General features: G+C 38.8%; 1 protein-coding gene across 5 annotated transcripts in view; it reads left to right on the forward strand.

Moving 5' to 3' along the window:
• Positions 1-24,395, forward strand: part of ODF2L (outer dense fiber of sperm tails 2 like) — an 84,331-nt gene extending 59,936 nt beyond the window's left edge. For 3 of the 5 annotated variants that reach the window (XR_016394831.1, XR_016394830.1, XR_016394833.1), the window contains one exon: positions 1,401-16,989. The gene's annotated coding sequence lies outside the window, so the exon portion shown is untranslated. The other 2 variants (XR_016394824.1, XR_016394825.1) reach the window with 2 other exon arrangements.
• Positions 24,396-25,348: the final 953 nt, after the last annotated feature.

Genomic DNA, 25,348 nt, shown 5'->3' on the forward strand with positions numbered 1-25,348 from the left:
TTACTATTATGGGCAACATTTTTGTCATCTCCCTATTTTCTTCCTTTGTCGCAATTATGAGCTGTGATTACATTGTTTATTTATTCATTTGCTGTGTGTGGCATGGTAGGAGGCAAGGTCCGGAATGACAAGGGACTCATCTGCCTTGTTGGTGTTTTTACCCCTTACGTCTTGCTTGAGACTACAGCACGGTAGGGCACAATACGTTAGGCACTTCAACAGCTCTTTTACCTCGTGCTACATTTGTCATTGTTGACCATGCTTTTCTTTCTGAAACTCTCTCTCTCTCTTTTCTTTCACTTCTTTGTCTTTCTCTGCTCATACCTTTAAAATGCTAGGACAGGTCTGAGAGGGTCCAGGACAGAACAGCAGTATGGGAATGGGTGGATGAGGTTTGGGTGACGTGCCACTGCCCCACACAGTGAGCTGGATTCACAGGAGCTCTGGTAAGAGGAGGGAAGGATGGGTGGAGCTGCTGATTATAACTGAAGAGGGAAACCTCAGACTGAGCCTACATGGGGTGAAGTTGGGAGCAAAGGGCTTGGGCTTCCTCTTAAAATTCTAGATTAATTCATCATGTATCAAGCACCCCATGTGCCCAACTGAGTTAGGTGTCAGATTAAAAAATATATACATCAAATATATAGATGTGTAAATAAGCACTAGCAGTTTATTATGGGAAGTGCTATGCAGAGGTGTGCACAAGGTACAAACTGGCAGTGGGGGGGTGATCAGTTGTCTGGGGGTGCTGGGAGATTCAAAGAAGAGTAAAAATATGAAATAGGCCTTACATTTATCAGATAAAGCAGGGAAAGAAATCCCAAGTTGAGGTAATAGCACATGCAAAAGTATAGGAAGATTTCTCATCAATATTCAGTATGGTGGTTAGAGCTGACATGAAGACCGGCCTTCCACTGTTCACCTCCCCAGCCAACCAGAAATATGTAGCATCCCTGTGATTGTTATAAAGTTGAAGCAACTTTCTGAGGAGAAAATTTTATATGGATTTTAGACTATATTTTGGAGTGAATCTCTAATCTATGGCTTGCTGTGGTAGATGGCTACTAGGCAATCTTAAGCCTTCTGAATATTAAATTCCAACTCATAACAGTTCCAGTTTTAGAAGAGAGAAAGGTTAGAGGGGTGAGTGGGAGGGTGGATGGGTAAATTGACTGGATTGGAGCATGGACAGCTGGGAGGATAGGAGATGGATGCCAAGGAATCCAATAGAGAATCGGAGTGGTGTTGCTTTATTTAAAGTTTTGGTTGGGTAATGTGACCTGGGAAAGCCATCCACATGTTTCTATACAAAATTTTTATTTTATTATAATAATAACAGTAGTTTTACTGAATATATACTATGTGTTATATACTGAATATATACTATGATATTATTCCAGGTTCTTTTTATATATTATCTTTACCCTGGAAGGAAAGTAAGAGGAACCTGAGACTTGGAGAAGTTAATTTACTTACTCAAGGTAATAAAGCAAGTAGATCTACTTAAATCTAAAGTAGATTTTTTTCATGTTTTCTTACCATATCAGGGGGACAATTTGTACTTTCTTAGCAAAGACACAATTTACTTAGATTCCCCACTTTCATATCTAATCACTGCTCTGCTTCAACAATCCTCTCCAACTCTTGTGATATAAAAGGGCAGTGAAGAATGGCACAGCTATTCTAATAATGCTTCTCCCTTAGTATAACTGGTTTTTCTTCTAGCACAGAATGAACTTCTCCAATATGAAGTGCTTTCTTTTGTGCCTGAACAGTGGCCACTGCAGTCAGTTTATTCCTGGAATCTTCCTATTTCATGCCTTTCCAGAGAGAATACTACTACTGTACCCATTGTGGTTTCTGTTGTTTGCAACTGAACTCTCCTGGTTGGGCTAAGGGAATTATTGCCAGTTATTTGATGGTTTGTAAAATTATTGAAGGGCTATAGGAGGAAGCTCTAGGCTGAATTTCTAGGAACAACTCCCAATTTCCAAAATCACACAGCTTCTGCGTGGCCAGGAACTTCACAAGCTCTTGAAATTTGCAGGAAACTGATGACAGGAGAACCTTAATGCCTTTGCCCAAATCCGCAGGCACAAAATGAAAGCCTCCCACCTTTTCTCTCCGCTCAGGACCAGCTTCATGAACACAGAACCTGTGCAGCCAGTCGAGGTCCCACCCTTAGAAGGGCGCCACTTTTGTAGTTTAACACTCCGAGGTTGCCACCCTAAAATTCTTGATTTAAAATTTGTGTTATGAGGAGAAGTCCTTTGGGACAGTGGATTATTAATGGGGAGCTTCGAGCCTCAGCTCCCTCCTCCTGCCACTTCCCTGTGACAGGTTCTCGGCCAGCCTGTCCCCTAGACCTAGCACCCCAGGGCTCTCCTTCCCTGCCACTGCCCAGTGACCATCGCCTCTCCGGCCCTGGGGTTGACCCGGCCCTGTGTGCGAGGAGGATTGGGATTGGTTCGCGTCAGGCGCATGCGCTCCTCGATCGCCGACAGGGCAACGCCGCACGGTCCGCGCTCCTGGCGGGTAGCAGCGCGCGTTCTTAGTTGCAGGGAGAGGTTCTTACGTGCCTCTATCCAGGTGCCTAGTGCATCTGGGCGTGGAGGTGGCAGTACTTTCAGAGTCATCCATCCTCCGTGGGTTGGGGTGCCAGCCCTTGGGAAAGAGAGATGTCTGACGGGACTTCTGGAAGCTTCGGTCGGTCCGGCAGCTGGTGGGAGAGGAAACCCAGCAGCCAGTGGGTCGCAAGTGCGCGCCCAGTCGTGGGCAGGGACCCTGGGCCCGGTGAGTGTCTGCACGCGTATCTGAGTGTCCTTGCTTTCTGAGATCACACCACAAAATAGCAAACAAAAAGAGGGGCTTAAAAAAAAAAAAAGAAAGAAAAAAGAAACCACCTTGATAAATTGTGGAAAAGACCACAAAAGGAGGGTAGAAGTTCCACCCCCTGCTTTCTGTACAGGGGCCTCGTGCTTTCATTTTACACTGGGCCCCACGAATTCTGTAGCTAGCCCGGTCTCCACTTAATTTAGTTTTAATCCAGGTCTTTGATAAGTGCACCTGATTAGTGGAATCCAAATCACATCCTAAACTCATTTACACGGAGTCTGGAAAGTAGTTTTTAGCTTTCTAACCTGAGTAGGACATGAAAGTACTGCAGTACAGGGAGGAGGTTGGAATTCGTATTGAGACATGCTGCTCTATGTGCCACAATCACCTGCATCGTGAGTCTGGCAAGAGTGGTACCTGGTCTGTACACTAGGCTCCGTGGGGCAGGGGCTGGATTTGGTTCATTCACTCCTCTGTCCCCAGTTCAGAATACAGGGCCTGTCGCATGGTATGATCCCAGTATTTGTAGAACTGAATTGCTAATCACCATTTTTTGTATATTCTAGTTATTAACCTATACATCTAATGGTATATTCTTTCTTGCCATAGTTCATATTAACTGGAGATCTTCATTGCTAGTGACAAATTCATATTCAAATGCAGTAGGTTAGTAAAAAAAAATAGGCATATGGATTATACTTAGTGATTTATTGTCATGTACTGGGCATAGCTAATATGAACATGGTACCATATGTCTACTGTGCTTAGGGAATTAAATCACTATGCCATTATGAAAACATTAATAATGTTTACCCAGCAACAGAAACCACCAATATGAAATTACATTCCTTCTAGTCTTCACCTTTCGAATTTCACAAACTGGAATTAATTTCAAAGGGAATGTGTCTGGCTGAAGTGTATTAAGAGTGGTCAAATCACAGAATATTCTATGGAAGAATTAGTTTGATTTAAAACAGGAATGCCCTGCACAGAATCAAAACTTTTCATATACTTCTCACCATCTGCAAAATGGAAAGTAAAAATATTTCCACAAAAGGTTTTAATTAAAAAGACTTTTGGCATGTGTGTGTATAAAAATGTCTCAATTACAAAGGTTAAAGTTTATACCTGAGATTTAATTAGCAGTCTACGTTGTGTAGCTGTGGATTGATGACAGTGAGGACAGTTGAGAATATGTTAGATGATCAGATCATCCAAAGCAATTCAGGAAGCAAAGCTACACCTTTCAGAACTTACCTGGCTATCCAGGAAGTGGTGTGGGGTGGAGGGCTTATCCCAAAACTTTGTTAAATAAAATAGGGTAAAAGAGGTCTTTGGGATCTCCATCCTTAAATGTTCTTTTCAGGGGCTGCATGCTGGAAATCTGGCCTGACAGTCTGACAGGTTCTGAATTAGATCTAGTTATAACTCAGAGCATATGAGTTACTTACTGGGAATCAATAAGGTAACTGTGTGAGTAACTGCTTGTGATTGCCTATAGGCACAGTCTGGCCTTTGAGCCAAAGAAGGGAATAATGGAATTCTGGTTCATTCGAGAAAGGTGGAGCAGAGAATGTTGACTTTTATAATCCAGGTAATCTTGTCTTTCACATCAATCTGACTGCAGGCTTCATCCTAATCCATTGTGTCTCTAAATTAAATAGTTACACTGACAAAGTGTTACTGTGATAACACTATAAATTATGGCAACAATAAAAGTTATCCACCCAGATAATCCAGAGTAATCTCCCCCATCTCAAAATCCTTAATTATATTCGCAGAGTCTGTTTTGGCCATGTAAGGCAATATTCATAGATTCCAGGGATTAGGACATGCTATTTTTGGGGGGAAGGGATATCATTCAGCCTAACATGCAAGTTGTCTGAAAATTTGCTAAAACTCAAATCTATTTACTTCCTACTATCTCCAAATAGAACATCAAAGGATGGAGATTCCAAAGACCTACTTTTGTTATGACTAGCAATCATAAACCTAGGTTTCTTTTATTTTAAAAGAGGGCTGTTTGGGGAACATCTGACAACATAATTTCTGTTTTAACTGTCCAGACTAATAGATATAGTCTTCAAAAATCCTGAGGGTCAGATTTGAATTAAATTTTATTGTGGTCATTTTGTATGTTATTGAACTTCCTAAATTATTATGTGCTTCTGCATGTTTTTGATCAGCCATGTGGAAGCTGTAAAACCTTGAATCTGGAATGATTCAATATTATTTAATTTTTATCGCCTTAGGACTGATAGGTTACACCTTGAACTAGATTATGGCTGAATTAATACATTTTTTTCAATGAATTTACACCTAACATACCATTTAGCATATCTGGACTCTGAGCATAGTTATTGAATTATTATTGTTGTAGTTTGAAAGAAATGGCAAGTGCCCTGTTTCGGGACCCAAACTTTAAATACAGGGCTATCTCATCTTTTTTCCTTCTTATGACATTCTGAATACTATGTACCTCACTAAACAATTTTGTTTGTCCTTTTTTTGTTAAATATTTTGGTGAATTAGAAAATGTAGCCTTCAGAAGCCCCTCATAATCTCTCTTGCACTTGAACTATTTTCTGCTGTTGTTTTCACTGTTAGTTATAACACCCGTGACTGTACTTGGGACTTGTAGTTCTAGTTCTTTTAGTTGCAAAGTGCCTGTGATATGCTTAGCACTTCTACTGAGCACAGAATCTATGCCAACCGCAATGCCAAGGGGAAGGTGAATATAAAGAGGTCTAAGACTTGTTCTGCTTTCTCCAGACTGATTTCTGCACTGAGACCTGGACTTACTTTACCTTAATTTCCAGCATCTTTTTTACTTTCCAGCACATAGTCAGCTCACAGTAAATGTCTGTGTTCTATTTTGTTTAAAAAATTTTTTAATTGAGATATAGTTGACATCATATTAGTTTCAAGTATACAACATAATGATTTGATATATGTATGTATTGCAAAGTGATCACTATAATAAGTATAGTTAGCGTCAGTCACTATACATAGCTACAAAAAATTTTTTTCTTGTGATGAAAACTTTTAAGATCTATTCCCTTAGCAACTTTCAGACATGCAACACAATATTATTAACTATAGTCACCACGCTGTACATTATATCCCCAGGACTTACTTGTTTTATAACTAGGAGTTTATACTTTTTGACTCCCTTCACCCAATTTACCACCCCTCCTGTAAATGTCTGTTTAATGAAAAAAAATTGTTTAATAAGTAGTTGTTGAATGAATAAACAGTTTAGAGATTGAGCTAGTTCTGAAATCAAATAACTGGGGTAAAATGCTTCTGTCTTCAGATCACTTCTAAGGGGTGTGATGGAGGTGTGAACAGGGTGTAACAGGACCCACCACTTCAACCGGGGAGAGTCAGAGAAGACTTTGTAGAAGAGCAGTCACATGAGTGAGGTCTGGGAGAAAATGAGTCCAATTTGTGGAATAACCACTTCTTTGAATTTACTTGTTTCGTTTCACTACTTAGAAACTAGATGGGCTAGTTTTCGTTTTGTCTCCATAATAGCACTCGAAGGAATGTTGGGTTTGTGTCTGCCCCAGCTCCTTCTGCTGGCACTGGAAGGAGCAGGGAGGGAATGACTACTTGGGAAGAGACAGGGAGCAGAGTCAGCGTATAGCACGGCCCTCCCAGGGAGGAAGGAGACTACAGAGATGAGGAGAAATGGGGCGAAATGTATGGGGAAACAAAGGAGGAACCTGTGGGCAGCTTCTTATTTAAGAATGTGTTTATAAAAAGTCATTGTATTTGAGAATCTGTTCTTTGTGAATATATGGTCCATGCATGTATCCTTTGTATTTTGACCACATCTTGCCTCTCTGGGAAGCAATGAATACTGACCCTCCTCTTCATCTTGCCCCTAGTAGAAGTCCCCTTTCTCTGTCCCAGCTCTTTCCAGCTGCAGCAGCAGGAATCTGGGTGGAGACAAATTAAACACTCCTTAAAATGCTGTTATGAAAACTGGTGAACTAAAAGTTTACATAAATTTTTAAAAGCTATTAAAACTATCCCATCCAATGTGAATTGTTGTAAACTTTATAAATAGTTCAAAGGAACAAGAATATTCGGCAAATCGGCCTTGTGGAAGGTTGGCTTTTTGCGGTTGACTTTTGGCAAATTGACCTAGAACCAGTTTTGAAGAATTAACACACATTCACCTAGCAAAAATGGGAAAGGGCATTCCAAGTACAGAGGCAAGATCAGAAGAAATAAGTTTGGCAGGAACAGGTATGTTCATTTATTCACCAAATATTTTAGAGCACAAAACCTGCCCTTGTGAAGTGAACAGTCGCACCCTCATGAAGCTTATGTTGTCTCTTTTACATAAATGTCTGCCAAATTATTGGTTTTAACTCCTTCCTTCCCTCTCTCCCCACCCCCTCCAGAGAGAAACATTTTAGATATTGGATATAAATTGTGATAGTTAGGGGAACAGTAGAGATAGAACTAGAATGAATGTAATTGAAGTGAAACAAACTAAGCTTTTGTCTGAAGAAGCTAGACGAGATCCCAGAAATTGAACAAAATTGCAATAGAAGGATAAAAAGCATAAATTGAATAAGAAAGCAGTAAAGCAAAAAAAAATTAATAAGTAATATCAAGAGCCAGTTTTTTTACAAAAGTCCATTAAAATGATGTGTTTGGCAAGTTCTGACCAACAAAAAAAGTTAAAAAACACAAATGCAAATAAATGTTTTGAATGATGAAGGATATATAACCATAGATAGAGATTAAAAATGTAATGAAAATGACGATGCACAACTTTGTCATTAAAAAAGAAAATTTAGATAGAATGGATTGTTTAAGCTAACCAACATTTCAGCACTCTAACCCAAATTTAAAGCATCTTCTTAATTTAAAATTTTTTCTCTTTACTCATTTTCAGTTATTGGTGAAGGGGTAACAAATAACTTTCCGTAATACTTACGAGCCAACACAATCCAGTGGCCGTAACAAATTGGTCAGAGTAGGCACAACAGGAGAGGAAGTATTTATTGTCTAGTTCTAATTCAATCATTTCCCTTTATTGTTAGCATTGTTTGCTACAGATGGAAAAGGAATCCTGCATTGGTTAGAATCAAAAGACACAGTTCCAGAATGACATAATATAAGAAAAATAAGTGAATTAGAATAGCTAACCTTTGACTAAAAAGGTTTGATTAATGACATAATTTTTTTTTTAAATGCATTATCTTGAAGCTATAAAACAATGGTCAAAAAGGAGAGTGGGAACATCTACTTCTGAGTAAGATGGAGTAATAGGGACTATATTCTCCTTCTTACCAGAAACAACCAACCCCCCCAAAAAAAAAGAAAATATAGGGAACAGTGGTTTTTAAGACACTGGGCATCAGGCAGCAAAGGATAGTGGTCCCTGAGAGACAGGAAACAAGAACAAGATGAGCCCTATAATTACCCTGCTTACCATTTGAGAGAGTTTTCAGGCCGCAGTACTGGGAGGGGGAGCTCAGGAGAGTACAATGGACTCTGTGAGTTGAGTAGATAAAGCTGAAAGTCCAGGGGACTGAGGTGGCTAGTGTTCACAGGGCAGAGTACTGGACAGGAGAGAGCTGCACAGAGAGAACTGAAGAGATCTGTAAAGGGTCCCCTCAAGTATTCAGCTGAGTAAAGATTAGCCGTTGCCTGTGAGCAGACCAGCTGGGGCTGGAGAAAGAAACATCTAAACGTATTAGAGGTAGCAGTGCCTGGTGTTCACACAGGATAAAAAAATATAGTTACCCCTCCCACCAGCCAGACTAGAAAACCCCAGGATTCACAGCACACTGGGTCCAGTACACAGAAAGATCTTGCCTTAGTGGTGGGGAATAAGCTCTAGAGTAATCATTGCTCTGGGCCAGTCTAGCAAGATGTAAAAAGGATAAAACTATTTCCAGGTAATTTAACTGCATCCCAGAACAAAGCTCTAGAATATTTAAAGGAACACAAAAATATACACTATGCAACAAGATAAAATTTACAATATCTGCTAGTTAATAAAAACTTACCATGCAAAGAAGCAGGAAAATATGAACCGTAGTGGGAAAACAAATCAATTAATTGAAACTGACTCTAAAGATTTAATGCAATCTCAGTCATAATCCCAGCAGCTCTTTTGTAGAAATTGATAAACCAATTCTAAAATTCGTATTGAAATTTAAAAGACCTAGAATAGCCAAAACAACTTAGAAAAAGAACAAAGTTGGAGGACCAACATTACTTGATTTAAAGGTTAATGTAATGTTGTAGTAATCAAGACAGTGTAGCATTAGTGTAAAGATAGAGAAATAGATCAGTGGAACAAAATAGAGTCCAGAAGCAGACCCACAATTTTATGGACAACTGATTTGCAGTTTTCTGAACAAATGGTGAGGGGGAAAAAAGGAACCTCAATCCATATTTTACACCATTTGCAAAAATTCACTCAGAATGGATCATAGACCTAAATGAAAAACCTAAAGCTATAGAACTTCTAGAAGAAAACATAAGAGAGAAGATTTTTGCTGCCTTGGATTAAGCAAAGATTTCTTAGATACATCACTGAAAGCAAGATCTATAGAAGAAAAAAAATATGTGCATAGATATATTTGATTCCTTCTCGCTGTGTCCTCATGTGGTTTTTTCCTCTGTGCGTGCCCATCCCTGTGTGTCTCTCTGTGGACAGCAGCCGGACTGGATTAGGACCCACCCTAATGGCCTCATTTTAATTTAATCGCCTCTTAAAAGTCTCTTTCTCCAAATATAATGTCCTATTCTGAGGTAATGGGGCTTAGGACTTCAACTTATGAATTTTAGGGGAATACAGTTCAGCCCATAACAGCATACAAACACTTGTATATAAAAGTGTAGCAGCTTTATTAGTAACAGCTTAAGAGCTAAAAACAGCCCAAATGTCTGTAAGCAGATGAATACACTGTGGTATAGCTATATTATACACTGCTACTCAGCAGTAAAGGAAATGAATTGCTGATGTGTGCTACAGCATGGATGGATCTCACAATAATCATGCTGAGTGAAAAAAATGACCAAAAAAAGAATACATGTTGTATGATTACATTTACTTAAAATTCTAGAAAATGCAAACTAATCTATAGTGGCATTAGGAGATCAATGGTTTCCTGAGGACCTGGGTTTTAGGATTACAAGGGAATGGAGGAAACTTTTGGGGGTGGTAGACATGTTCATTATCTTGATTGTGATGATGGTTTCATGGGTGTGTACATATATCAAAACGTACAAAGGTGTACACTTTAAACATACGTAGTTTATTGTATGTCAATTATACCTAAACAAAACTGTTTAAAAAAGAAGATTGTAACTAACAGCATAGTATAACCACTTTCTTTTGGAGGTCAGATTTCTACAGTTCTCAAGTCTCTGGTGCATAGATTATGCACCCAGAAAGTTTTTGAAAAACATGCTGGAATGGCTTTGACAAGCCAGCACTCTAGCTTACCAGAGTAAGTAAATTCGTTCCTTCCTAGATGAACTTAGAAACCCTCATTCAGAGCCTGCTTGATTTTACTTAACACACAAGTTCAATTAAGCTTGATAAGCTATAAAAAATATTTGAAAAGAGGAGGTGGCATCCACATATTTGATGGAGTATCGGTGAAAAGTGATTGCCAGTACAATAGGAAGAGAAAAGAACTTTGAAAAGTACTTAGAATTTCACTCTGCAAACACTGACTGGTGATGAGTATTCACTGAGATAACTGAAGACAGTATCTTTTGTTAATAAGGCAGGTAAGAATATAGTAGACTATAGAAAAATTTCTTACAAAAATGAGATGAAAAATGTTTTAAATACACAAGAGGTAATTTTCAGTTATGTGAAAAATCTGTGAAAGTAGATACCTTGCTGACTCACAACAAAGTGCCTTTGAGGAAAGTCATAAAAATTACAGAAAACACTGGACTTAAACTAAGTCAAACATTAGAAAGAGCAAAAGAATATCCCACCATTAAAAGTAAAATAGACAGGTCCACTCCAGTCTTTTTCCTTTACAAACATTAATGTTTCTTTGTTTTCCTGAAGTGCTCAGGGTGTTTAAGTTGACAGAGAGGAAAGAACTAGTCTTAATGTTTATGGCTCCAAGATCTGGTTTCCAGTTAATTCACATATAGCTCAGAATGTTAATAATTGAAAGTTGATCTATTTTGACTCTTTGCCAACTTTATGACTTAAACATATTCTTTGACCATAAATCTTGTCCTTTCAGGGACAGTTCTGGAATTAGGCTCAGAATTGTGACAGGATGATTCTTCCTTACTGAAAATTACGTTCCACTGTTTAAAGCATTTTACTATGCTAAACCTGTAATGAAAATTTTTGAAAGATCATGTTTCTAGGAATCCCTAAAGAAGAAATGGGCCGTTCAGTGATAACACTGAGAGCAACGGAAAGCACACTGCAGCAGACGGAAACAAAAGCTTCTTTACAAGAGACTTTGATTCCAGAAAGGAAAGAGAGCTAAGAAGATCAGTACGTTACAGTCAAAGCCCACCCTGGCATGGCCTAGAGAGGACAGGACTCAGTTGAGCTCTATGGGCAGCTCCCACGCTCATCTCTCACAGTCCAACAAGTCAGCATAGAATCCAACGAAATGGGTGATACGTTGGGGTGCTCTGTATAGCGCACAGGCAATAATGGGATTTCCTCTGGAATAAGCCTGGAGTGAGTTGGACATTTCTTCTGCCTGCATTGCTCTTGACAGTGTATAATCCAAGATAGTTTCCTTGGCATTCCAAAAAGCTACCTAATAGACTGCAGTAAATCCCTTTCTTCTTAAATTAGCTAGAGTGGATTTTGTTATTTGTAAAACATCCTGCAACTAAGAACCACGCCCGTAATTGTTGCCATTTTAAGGAATAAGCTAGCCACTGTAAGAAAAGTGACTCCAAGTACAGTGGTTTAAATGGTTTAGAAGCTTCCTTTCTCTTCGTATCACAACTCAAGATGGGTCATTGGGTTGTGCTCTACAAAGACATCAGAGGACCCAGGCTGGTGGGGCAACTCTGCTATCTGCTGCATTTGGCTTTTCTCTCTGGTGCTAAGGTGTTTGCTCCAATTGTCTTCAGCTGCACTGCTCTGTATGCACATTCCAGGCCATGGGAAGGAAAAAGAGAAAACTTAGAAGGACAACAGCTTTATTTTGAAGGACATGAAGCAGAAGTTGTTGCTAAAACCAAGTAGCTAAAACCAAGACTCAGAGCCTCTTGAAGATTCAAGGGAAGATGGAAATTGTAATGTCCAGCTGGAGTGGTCATTAGCCTGGCCAAAACTCGCAGGGTGTGGGGAGTTATCTTAGTAAAAGAAGAAGGGGAGACTGGATATGGGGAAAATTCCAAAACTTTATTCAAGAGCACATCATCACGCTCTTGAAACCTCAGAGATCCCCTGCAGATAGGCTCTTGCTCTAATCCTTTCTCCCAAAGCAAGGACACATGCGAGAAGCAGCACAGCAGTGGAAATGTCATAAAACATTTTTCTCAGCCCCTCTAAATGGCAGTGTAACAGTGAAATATGTCCATGGTTATTGTGACTCTGAATAAAGCAGAAATAAAACATCTAGGTTTTAAAACATACCAACTCCTTCACTGAATGTAATGAGTACCTGTTATATGTCCACACTGTAAGATACAGACATAAACCAGACAACCTGGGCTGCTGCCCTTGTGATGCTTACATTCTAGGATGGAGGACGTACACTAAAAAGTTTATTATGAATTTATTATTTAATTATGGTAAATGCTTCAAGGAAATAAAGGGGGGGACATAAGTATGTATATAAATACAGGAAGTTGACCTAGGCTGCAGAGATCAGGAATGCATTTTCTTCTTAAATTGATACTTATCTACAAAAAATTATGGACAGATTTACTAGTAAAATAAGTTTATCTCTGCAAGTTGGAAAATTGTCTACAGACCATCCTATTTCACCCTTTGGTTATAATTAGATTTTAAAATATGTATTAAAATTTAAAATATGCATTTTTTTATTGGAGTATAATTGCTTTACAATGTTGTGTTAGTTTCGGCCATAGAACAAAGTGACTCAGCTATATGCATACCTATATCTCCTCCCTCTTGAGCCTCCCTCCTACCACCCCCCCCCACCCCACCCAGGTGATCACAGAGCACCAAGCTGAGCTCCCTGTGCTTTACAGCAGCTTCTCACTACCTGTCTGTTTTACACATGATAGTGTATATATGTCAGTGGCTCTCCCCTTTCCCCCACTGTGTCCACAAGTCCGTTCTCTAGTCTCTGTCTCTTTTCCTGCCTTGCAAATAGGTTCATCAGTACCATTTTTCTAGATTCCATATATACGTCTTAATATACAATATATGTTTTTCTCTTTCTGACTGACTTCACTCTGTATGACAGACTCTAGGTTCATCTACATGACTACAAATGACCTAATTTCATTCCTTTTATGGCTGAGTAATATTCCATTGTATGTATGTACCACATCTTCTTTATCCATTCATCTATATATGGACACTTAGGTTGCTTCCACGTCCTGGCTATTGTAAATAGAGATGCAGTGAACACTGGGGTACATGTATCTTTTCGAATTATGGTTTTCTCAGGGGATATGCCCAGTGGTGGGATTGCTGGGTCACATGGTAGTTCTATTTTTAGTTTTTTAAGGAACCTTCATACTGTTCTGGATAGTGGCTATATCAATTTACATTCCTACCAACAGTGCAAGAGGGTTCCCTTTTCTCCACACCCTCTCCAGCATTTATTGTTTGTAGATTTTTTGATGATGGCCATTGTGACTGGTGTGAGGTGATACCTCATTGTAGATTTTTGGGTTTTTTTTGCCGTACGTGGGCCTCTCACTGTTGTGGCCTCTCCCGTTGTGGAGCACAGGCTCCGGACATGCAGGCTCAGCAGCCATGGCTCACGGGCCCAGCCGCTCCACGGCATGTGGGATCTTCCCGGACCGGGGCACGAACCCGTGTCGCCTGCATCGGCAGGCGGACTCTCAACCACTGTGCCACCAGGGGAGCCCTCATTGTAGTTTTGATTTGCACTTCTCTAATGATTAGTGATGTTGAGCATCCTTTCATGTGTCTGTTGGCAATCTGTATATCTTTTTAGGAGAAATGTCTATTTAGGTCTTCTGCCCATTTTTGTATTGGGTTGTTTGCTTTTTTGATATTGAGCTGCATGAGCTGCTTATATATTTTGGAGATTAATCCTTTGTCAAGTGCTTTGTTTGCAAATATTTTCTCCCATTCTGAGGGTTGTTTTTTTCTCTTGTTTACGGGTTCCTTTGCTGTGCACATTTTAAGTTTCATTAGGTCCCATTTGTTTATTTTTGTTTTTATTTCTCTTTCTCTAGGAGGTGGGTCAAAAAGGATCTTGCTGTGATTTATGTCATAGAGTATTCTGCCTGTGGTTTTCCTCTAAGAATTTTATAATGTCTAGCTGTACATTTAGGTCTTTAATCCATTTTGAGTTTATTCTTGTGTATGGTGTTAGGAAGCGTTCAAATTTCATTCTTTTACATGTAGCTGCCCAGTTTTCCCAGCACCACTTATTGAAGAGGCTGTCTTTTCTCCATTGTATATTCTTGCCTCCTTTATCAAAGATAAGGTGACCATATGTGTATGGGTTTATCTTTGGGCTTTCTATCCTGTTCCATTGATCTATATTTCTGTATTTGTGCCAGTACCATACTGTCATGATTACTGTAGCTTTGTAGTATAGTCTGAAGTCTGGGAGCCCGATTCCTCCAGGTCCGTTTTTCTTTCTCAAGATTGCTTTGGCTATTTGGGGTCTTTTATGTTTCCATACAAATTGTGAAATTTTTTGTTCTAGTTCTGTGAAAAATGCCATTGGTAGTTTGATAGGGATTGCACTGAATCTGTAGATTGCTTTGGGCAGTAGAGTCATTTTCACAATGTTGATTCTTCCAATCCAAGAACATGGTCTATCTCTCCATCTGTTTGTGTCATCTTTAATTTCTTTCATCAATGTCTTATGGTTGTCTGCATACAGGTCTTTTGTCTCCTTAGGTAGGTTTATTCCTATGTGTTTTATTGTTTTTGTTGCAGTGGTAAATGGGAGTGTTTCCTTAATTTCTCTCTCAGATTTTTCATCATTAGTGTATAAGAATGCAAGAGATTTCTGTTCATTAAGCTTGTATCCTGCTACTTTACCAAATTCATTGATGAGCACTAGTAGTTTTCTGGTGGCATCTTTAGGATTCTCTATGTATAGTATCCTGTCATCTGCAAACAGTGACAGTTTTACTTCTTCTTTTCCAATTTGGATTCCTTTTATTTCTTTTTGTTCTCTGATTGCTGTGGCTAAAACTTCCAAACCATGTTGAATAACATTGGTGAGAGTGGGCAGCCTTGTCTTGTTACTGATCTTAGTGGAAATGGTTACAGTTTTTCACCATTGAGAACAATGTTGGCTGTGGGTTTGTCATATCTGGTCTTTATTATGTTCAGGTAAGTTCCCTCTATGCCTACTTTCTGGAGGGTTTTTATCATAAATGGGTGTTGAATTTTGTCAAAAGCTTTTTCTGCATCTATTGAGATGATCATATGGTTTTTCTCCTTCAATTTGTTAATATGGTTTATCACATTGATTGATTTATCTATATTGAAGAATCCTTGCATTGCTGGAATAAACCCCACTTGATCATGGTGTATGATCCTTTTAATGTGCTGTTGGATTCTGTTTGCTAGTGTTTTGTTCAGGAGTTTTGCATCTTTGTTCTTCAGTGATATTGGCCTGCAGTTTTCTTTTTTTGTGACATCTTCGTCTGGCTTTGGTATCGGGGTGATGGTAGCCTCGTACAATGACTTTGGGAGTGTTCCTCCCTCTGCTATATTTTGGAAGAGTTTGAGAAGGATAGGTGTTAGCTCTTCTCTAAATGTTTGATAGAATTCGCCTGTGAGTCCATCTGGTACTGGGCTTTTGTTTGTTGAAAGATTTTTAATCACAGTCTCAATTTCAGTGCTTGTGATTGGTCTGTTTATATTTTCTATTTCTTCCTGACTCAGTCTCGGAAGGTTGTGCAGTTCTAAGAATTTGTCCATTTCTTCCAGGTTGTCCATTTTATTGGCATATAGTTGCTTGTACTAATCTCTCATGATCCTTTGTATTTCTGTAGTGTCAGTTGTTACTTCTCCTTTTACATATCTAATTCTATGGATTTGAGTCTTCTCCCTTTTTTTCTTGATGAGTCTGGCTAATGGTTTATCAATTTTGTTTATCTTCTCAAAGAACCAGCTTTTAGTTTTATTGATCTTTGCTATCATTTCCTTCATTTCTTTTTCATTTGTTTCTAATCTGATCTTTATGATTTCTTTCCTTCTGCTAATTTTGGGTTTTTTTTGTTCTTCTTTGTCTAATTTAGGTGTAAGTTTAGGTTGTTTATTTGAGATGTTTCTTGTTTCTTGAGGTAGGATTGTATTGCTGTCCTCTTAGAACTGCTTTTGCTGCGTGCCATAGATTTTGGCTTGTCGTGTTTTCATTGTCATTTGTGTCTAGGTATTTTTTTATTTCCTCTTTGATTTCCTCAGTGATCTCTTGGTTATTTAGTAGTGTATTGTTTTGCCTCCATGTGTTTGTATTTTTAACAGTTTTTTTCCTATAATTGATATCTAGTCTTACAGCGTTTTGGTCGGAAAAGATACTTGATACGATTGCAGTTTTAAATTTACCAAGGCTTGCTTTGTGACCCAAGATATGATCTATCCTGGAGAATGTTCCATGAGCACTTGAGAAGAAAGTGTATTCTGTTGTTTTTGGATGGAATGTCCAATAAATATCAATTAAGTCCATCTTGTTTAATGTGTCATTTAAAGCTTGTGTTTCCTTATTTATTTTCATTTTGGTTGATCTGTCCATTGGTGAAAGTGGTGTGTTAAAGTCCCCTACTATTATTGTGTTACTGTCGATTTCCCCTTTTATGGCTGTTAGCATTTGCCTTTTGTATTGAGGTGCTCCTATGTTGGGTGCATAAATATTTACAATTGTTATATCTTCTTTTTGGATTCATCCCTTGATGACTATGTAGTGTCCTTCTTTGTCTCTTGTAATAGTCTTTTTTGCGTGTGTGTGGTACGTGGGCCTCTCACTCTTGTGGCCTCTCCTGTTGCAGAGCACAGGCTCCAGACGCGCAGGCTCAGCGGCCACGGCTCACGGGCCCAGCCGCTCTGTGGCATGTGGGATCTTCCCGGACCGGGGCACGAACCCATGTCGCCTGCATCGGCATGCGGACTCTCAACCACTGCGCCACCAGGGAAGCCCTGTAGAACTATTTTAAGGCTATGATTTTCCTCAGAATTGTGTGAGTAATGTGTAGTTTTCTTATTTTTTTTCAGATGTTCTGCAATTTTAGTTTTGAGTTTTCCTCTTTGATTCAAGAGTTTTTTTAAGTGAGTCTTTAAAAATTTCAATAGATATAAGCTTTCTATTTTCTGATTTTATTGTTAATTTGTCTTGTCGTATTGCATATTGATCAGAGAATGTGGTTTGTACTATTTCTACTTTTTGTAATGTATTGAAGTTGTTTTTGATATTAGTGTATCATCAGTTTCTGTGAATGTTTCATGGACACTTAAACAGAAGGTATAAACTCTTTTTATTAGGATATAGGGTGTGATTTTTTTTTGTGTGTGTGTGTGATATGTGGGCCTCTCACTGTTGTGGCCTCTCCCGTTGTGGAGCACAGGCTCCGGACGTGCAGGCCCAGTGGCCATGGCTCACGGGCCCAGCCGCTCCGCGGCATGTGGGATCTTCCCAGACCAGGGCACGAACCCGTGTCCCCTGCATCGGCAGGTGGACTCTCAACCACTGCATCACCAGGGAAGCCCCGGGTGTGATTTTTAGAATCAGATTGGTCTAATTAATTGTATTAGGTTTTCTATATCATATTCTTAGTTAATTTTTTCCCCTCTTGATCTGTCATGGCCTGAGAGAGGTGAATTAACGTTTCCTATTGTAAGTAGGTTTTTGTTTCTCCTTGTGTAACCTCTAATTACTTGGTACATAAATAATCATAAATGTTATATGGTTACTGTGAATTACCCTTGGTATTATAAAGTTATAGTTTCCTTCTTTGCTTCATTTAATGCTTTTTAACCTGAGTGTTCTACCTTCTCTGATATTAGATTGAAACCTTTGCTTTCTCTTTCCCTCCCCTCCCCTCCCATCTCCTTCTGTTCTTTTTTTCCTTTCTTTCTTTCTCAGAGCATATCAGCCTTCTGGAGAATTTTGCCACACCCCAGCAATGTATCTTCACCTAGCTCATGCTATAACTGAGTTTTCAAAAGCTCATGCCACCATTCTATCAGGCCAGCTGCTTTAGGATGGTGGGGAACATGGTAAGAATAGTGAATGCCATGAACATGTTCCCATTGCCTCACTCTTTTGCTGTGAAGTGAGTTTCTTGATCAGAAGCAATACTGTGTTCAGTACCATGCTGGTGGATAAGGCATTCTATAAATCCATGGAATGTAATTTTGGCAGAAGTATTGCATGCAGAAAAGGCAAGTCCATATCTAGAGTGAATATCTATTCCACTAAGAACAAATCATTGTCCCTTTCATAATGGATGTCGTACAGTGTAATCAACCTGCCATCAAATAGCCGGCTAATCACCCCAGCGAATGGTGTCATATTGGGTACTCAGTGTTAGGCTCTGCTGCTAGCAGATTGGACGCTCAGCAGTGGCCATAGCCAGGTTGGCCTTGGTGAGTAGAAGTCTATGATGCTGAGCTGATGCATAACCTCCATTCCTGCCACCACAGGCACCTTGTTCATAAGCCCACTGGGCAATGACAGGGGTGGCTGGGGAAAGAGACTGACTGGTGTCTATAAAATGGGTCATCTTATCCACTTGATTATTACAATTCTTCTCTGCTAAGGTCACCCTTTGGTGAGTATTCACATGGGGCACAACTTCTTCATGGGGATTTTTGTTCATTCAGAGAGATATATCCACATACCTTTTTCATCAAATTTCCCCATCACAAATTTTCCAATCATGTTCTTACCAAGTTCCTGACCAACCAGCCAGCCCATGAGTCTGTGTACAGTTGCACATCTGGCCATTTCCCCTTCCAAGGAAAGTGAGCAACTGGGTGCACAGCTCAAAGTTCTGCTCACTGGGAGGATTTCTATTCACTGCTGTCCTTCAGGGATATCCCAGAAAGGGGCTGCGGTGCTGCAACTGTCCACTTTCTGGTGGTGCTTGCATACTGTGCAGAACCATCTGTCAGCCAGGCCTGGGTCTCCTCTCCCTCTGCCAGCTGATTCTAGGGAAGCACAGGTGCAGGCTGGGAGAGAGAAGGCTGCGTAGCAGAAGACCTGTTTTCTGTTTTCTTCATTTTGCTTTCTAAATGTGATTCTACTGAGATTAAGAAAGGTTTGGCATTTTGTTCTACTACTTTGTGATTATAGCGTCGTTTAATATTTTTAGTTCTTCATAAACTTAGACATTGTCTATTAGTTCTGTTTTTTGAGCAATGATAAAATTAAAAGCTTTCCTATTTCTCCTCTTTCCCTAGCTTATCTCCATCACCTGGCTTTAGAATTTACCTTTGTATTGTTAAATATTAATACAGATATTACATAGCATGTTCTTTAAATGATATCCTTTTACTACAGATACTACCCAAGGGAATCTATGTACTTTTCCTCCCACATTTTCCCCCTTTTTCTTGCAATTTTTGTTAATGGTATAATTTCTACTTTGTTAAGTCATACAGTGTTTATGTTCTCTTACGTCACTCTAATCTCCACGCTTGTTTTAGTCTTAGTTCACATTTAAGTATATTAAAACTCATGGCCAGTCCTTTGTGTTTAGAAGTTTAGTCAAGAAAGAATGGGAACAATATTCTCTAAATTCTTGCATGTTGTAATCTGTTGTCTGTAGCCTGTAAATTTAAAGCCCTATTTGATTTGATGTTAAATCCTCAGTTCTTGCTTTCTTTCCTTCAGTATTTTCTAGATTTTGTTACATTTTCTGGTGATGAATATTGCTCTGGAGAAATCCAAGATCACCCTGATTATTTCCTTCTTTATAACACACTTGATCTTTTTGCCTGGTCACCAAAAGTGTTCTTTCTTTATCTTTGAAGACAGGTAAATATGCTAGATTATGTCTCCATGTTGACTGTTTTGGGTAAATTCACACAAAATGGTGAAAGCACAGTCTGTGGCCTTTCATTATATAGAGTTTACTTGAATTATGTTTTTAAATATTTGTTCTGTTCCATCATTTAGATTTTCTTAGGGATTCTAGTTATGTGTGTGTTGGATCTCCTATACCTGTCATCTGTAGCTCTCATTTTCTCTCAGTCCTTCTTAGTTCTTCCTTTATTTTTATTTTACTGCATTTGCTGTTCTAATTTTATCTCCTATACCCCTTGTATATTTTCCATAATATGTTGCCCCTGATCTTTCTTTAGTCTTATTCTAATTTCTGTGGTGGTTTTAGTTTATTCCTCTACTTCTCCCCTCCATTCTTACAGCTCATGCTTCACCTTCTCTTTCTCAATATTTCCTTCTTAAGATCTGTTTTGTGGCTTTCTCTTATAGAGGAGGTTGTTTTTATTAATTCATGGCAAACCTTTACATTCACAACTTCATATGCTCTGTGGCAGTATTGCTGTGGTGAATGGTTTTCTCTGTTAATAAATTTGCCACTTTATTCCTTGTTTTTATAGCATCTTTGTATTGATGCTGTGCTATTTATTAAATTTTCCGTATTGAATGTATTGAATTTTGATTCATACAAAGATACATTCTTCAGGAATGTACTGAATTTTCCTATATCAGCTCTTTGCAAAACTTTTCTAAGGTGGGAAGAGGCCAGGACAATCTTCCACATTGGTGGTTTTAACAAAGACTCTCCACTTATTAGCTGACAACTAAGCTTCTGTGAATATAGCTTATCTGTATGGTTTTTAGCTACCCCTGATTCCTCTCTTTCTCTGAATGAACCAGCTTCAAGGGGGCTTCTTTTGATATTCGTCTCATCTCCAGTCTTGCACCTTGTGGGTTCAGGCAAGGGATATAGCTTCTGCCCCTTAGAATGTGTCTCTGAACTTCAGGAAGTGTTTTTGTTTGTTTGTTTGTGAATTTCTGATATTTGCCACTGCTGTGCCCTCTGTGTCCTGCTGTGCTCTCTGTCTCCTCCCATGGGGCTTCTGTGCAAACTCAGTTGCTTTTGACAAAATTTACAAATATTTTGGAGTCTGAGCTGGGTCCATCAAATATAGGTTTGAATTTTTGTTTCCTATACTTCCCTCTGCCTTTGTATGTGTTACAGGAATAAAGGGGGACTACTGAGTGTATGCAACCCTGTTCCTATAGGATCTCAGTGTTCCTTTTGTTAGTTGCTCAGGAATCTAATGATTCTGACATTGATTGGATATTTTATATATAAACCTACTTTCCTGCCATGTATTGAGTCATTTATGGATGAGTTTATGAGAATAATTTGTAGGCATCCAGTTATATGCGCTTTAAGCAAAATTAAATAAAAGCATCAGGAAATTATAAACACAGTGAAATAAGACTGAGCTCATGAATCCAGTGTTTTCAAAAGAAAGATGAACTAAAACATTTTTCTGGCAATAATTCTTTTCATTTGGTCTTTCATGTTCTCTTTCCAGAATGCAAAAAAAAAGCAACCAAGAAATCAAGAAACAGCTATACAGTATCATCAAATCCATGTTAAATCCACATATGGTTTGGAAGTATTTGAGACCTATAAGCAAAGGAGATGCTGAACATTTTTTTCTTTAGTTGACAGTATCAGCATTATTAACTGTTGGATGATGCTAGAAGTACTCTTAGCTCTACCCACTGGAATATACCCTTGTACCTTAACCCAATACCCCAGAATTGACATTCACTTTTACTTTCAGATCCCAAGACCTAGCCTACAGTCCACACTGGTCTTGACAAGAGGAGTGGACTTCTGAAGCCCATTCCAATCCAAATCTTGTTCCTTGGTATCCCTGCAGCTGGTCTGGCTACCAGTGGTGTGAGCCAAAGGTCTCCAGCTGTTTGCTGAGTCCCATAGTGGCCCTAATTTTTGTAGCTGTTCTGACATTTGGGCCACTTCAAGAGGAAGTTCCGGGTGTATTTCTGTATGCTTATTGCTACATTTTTGTATAGATCACTTTACCTTTCTTAGCTCTTAAAATTTTAATAGTAATGCTTTCCTTGCTAGTTTCACAAATTCCGTTTTATGTGGATGTGAGGGTTAAATGAGCAATGCATGTGAAAGTACTTTGTAAGCTGTACAATACTAAACAAACGGGAATAGCATTATCTAATTTTGTTTGGCAGCAGGTAGAAGGGGGTAGGTAGCACAAAACCACTTGTCCTATAATCTCAGTGATGGAAACCAGTGGAAGAGAGCACATGATAAGCTTCTAAAAATTGTGTTTAATTTTCTTTATTCAGTTACATGCTTCCAAGTGCTAAATGTCCAAGTCTCTCTTAATTATGCGTCAGAACTGGCAGTGTAGCTTGACATTTGATCTACACACCTGGCCTGGAGAGAATATCAGTCCCAACTATATTCTTAGGCTTGCTTTCCTGAATGACTTTTTTCAACACATTGGCACCAGCTGTGGCTGCAAAAACATTCAAAGCAGCCATATTTAAATGCTTTAAACTCTAGTGAATAGTTTTTATTGGACCTAACAAAACTATTGCCAAATGCAACGTATGACAGCAAGACAAACTTTTGAACAAATTTTTAAACACAATGTGTGTAAAACATTTTTTTTTAATCTTGCGAATTATGATAGTTTGATCAGTGTGTCATTGGAACCTTGATTCTGATTTTCAGAGCCAACTGGATTATAATGCAAATAGGCCTAACACATGAGTGAAATTTTTCTTTGGCACCAGACTTGGGCTCCACTGATTTGGCTTTGAACATCCACTAAGTTGCTGAGAAAATGCCCTCTAGTAGACAACCCTCTGTTCCCTGTTAAGGGTACTCTGCACCCTGTTTTAGAAACAGGGTTGGCTTTCCCAAACTAGGGCACAAGCATTGGATTGGACTTGCAAATAGAAGCCGGGAGTCCTGTAGAATCCTAGATTTTTAAGATTCTCCTCAGGTCATTTATGGGATGCAGTGAGAGTGGACCAGTAAATCTTTAGTTTTCAAGGTGTGCAAGGCTTTGGACTGCTAGCCCCCAGAAATCCCCTTGAACCACATACGACGGTAACAAAGACAATTCAGATTGAGTATTCAGTCATTCATTTTCTAGAATTAAAATTATTGATAAGGATATTCTGGTAACTGCATTTACCACTATGAGTCAGGCAGCGTACTAACTACTTGGCATACGTTATCTTTTATAACAACCCTGTGAAGTAAGTGTAATTATCCCACTTCACGGATCACAGAGACACACAAAGCTTAAGCGACTGGTAAGGTCTATCTACAGAGCTTGTTTTCTTAATCATGATGTTCCTCAGTTCTTTCATCTAAGCATGCCATCTATTGTATTAATTTAGGCTTTGTAATATTGTGGCATGGCAGAAATTCATCACTTTTCTTTCCAAAATTTAAGAATTATAAAGCTTTGAGTAAATACATGTGGACATTTGGAGAACAAATGCTGACTTTCAGACTTTGTGTTGGTATTTTACTTGAAGAATTCTTCTGGGATACATACATATGTATAACATTCTCTTCTGAGATATATATATATATAACATTAGGCCAGAGGTTGAATTCTCCTAATTCCCAGTGGGTGACAGCACTTCACAAACATCCATTTGACACACAAACATGCTGAACTCAGAAGCATATCTAAGACGAAAAATGTGGACAAAGAATCACCCTAAATTTGTGCTGACCCAAGGCAGTTGTTTATTGTCATCTCATCTAACCAAACACATTCCTCCTAGAAATGCAATCAGTTCTTTAGGTGAAAAGAATTACAGAATCCTGTATTTGCACACCAGCAGCCTCTCAAGGATAGAAATCTCAATTTGCTCACAACTCATGCAGTGGTGGTTCAGTCTCTGAATGAGCTTAGCCACTTCCCATCTTGGTATATTGAGGGTAACTTGAGTTTGAAAACTAATGTCAGTTTTACTGATTTTATATTTGACAGGGGGGGCATGAGGTAGTTCTGTTTTATTAAGTTTTTAATCTTATAGAGTTGATATGTTCCTGCATATAACCTGATTAACTTGAAATAAGATTTCCCGTAAGTAATATTTAATTTTATTTGATTTACTGTGTATTTTCAGTTCAGTGTTGACATCTGTTGAAGGTCACTAGTCCCATGGATATATGCAGACATAGTCTTGCCTAAAGCTGAGCATATATGAAAGTCAGGCAGCAGCTTAATAAACTATGGTGCATGCTGCCAGATGAATTCTTTCCTAAAGTAGATTTGAGAGGGCAGTTCTGTGTTCTGTTACCACGTACATGTTAAATATAAGGCTCGTATGACCTATATCCAGATGTGGAGATCACAAGGTCTCACTAATGATTAAAGTATAACTGCATTTCAATGGATGTTTTCTATTCTTTTTGTCATCAGTAATAATTTTGGTTATCCATTTGATAGGCAGGTCATCTTACCCCCATAACTGACTTTGGAAATGTAAGGGATTCTGCCATTTAAAAAAATAGGACGGAAGACCTGAACTCCTATACATTTAAAAAGTTACAGTCTTTTTAAGTCTTAAGCAAAACACACACTATTTCTGGCAATACACAATGACTATGTATACCAAAAGCAATACAGACACACCTTGTTTTATCATGCTTTGCTTTATTGCACTTTTCAGATAGTGCATTTTTTACAAATTAAAGTTTTGTATCAATCCTGTGTCAAGTGTCATTTTTCCAAAAGCGTTTGCTCACTTTGTGTCTGTGTCACATTTTGGTGACACAGAGTTTCGAAAATTTTTATATAAAATCATTGTTACATATGTTATGGTGATCTGTGATCAGTGATCTTTGATGTTACTAATTGTCATTGCTTTGGGTTTCTGTGAGCCAGTTCACTCATATAAGATGGTGAACTTAATCATGTGTTTTATCTGCTTCACCAATGGGTCATTTCTTTGTCTCCCTCCCTCTTCTCGGGCCTCCCTATTCCCTGAGATATAGCTGTATTGAAAATTAGACCAATTAATAGCCCTACAGTGACCTTTAAGTGTTCATGTGAAAGGAAGAGCCACACATTTCTCACTTTAAATCAAAAGCCAAAAATGATTAAGCTTAGCGAGGAAGGCATGTCAAAAGCTGAGGTGGGCTGAAAGCTAGGCCTCTTGCACCAAACAGTTAGCCAAGTTGTGAATGCAAAGGAAACATTCTTGAACGAAATAAAAAGTGCTACTGCAGTGAACACACAAATGATAAGAGAGTGAAAAAACCTTACTGCTGATATGGAAAAAGTTTTAGTGGTCTGCACAGAAGATTAAACCAGCTATGGTATTCCCTTAAGCCAGAGCCTCAT

This window comes from Delphinapterus leucas, chromosome 1, assembly GCF_059928025.1.
Source record: "Delphinapterus leucas isolate spDelLeu-1000000601 "Yukka" chromosome 1, BTC_Dleu_Yukka2, whole genome shotgun sequence".
NCBI lineage: Eukaryota > Metazoa > Chordata > Mammalia > Artiodactyla > Monodontidae > Delphinapterus > Delphinapterus leucas.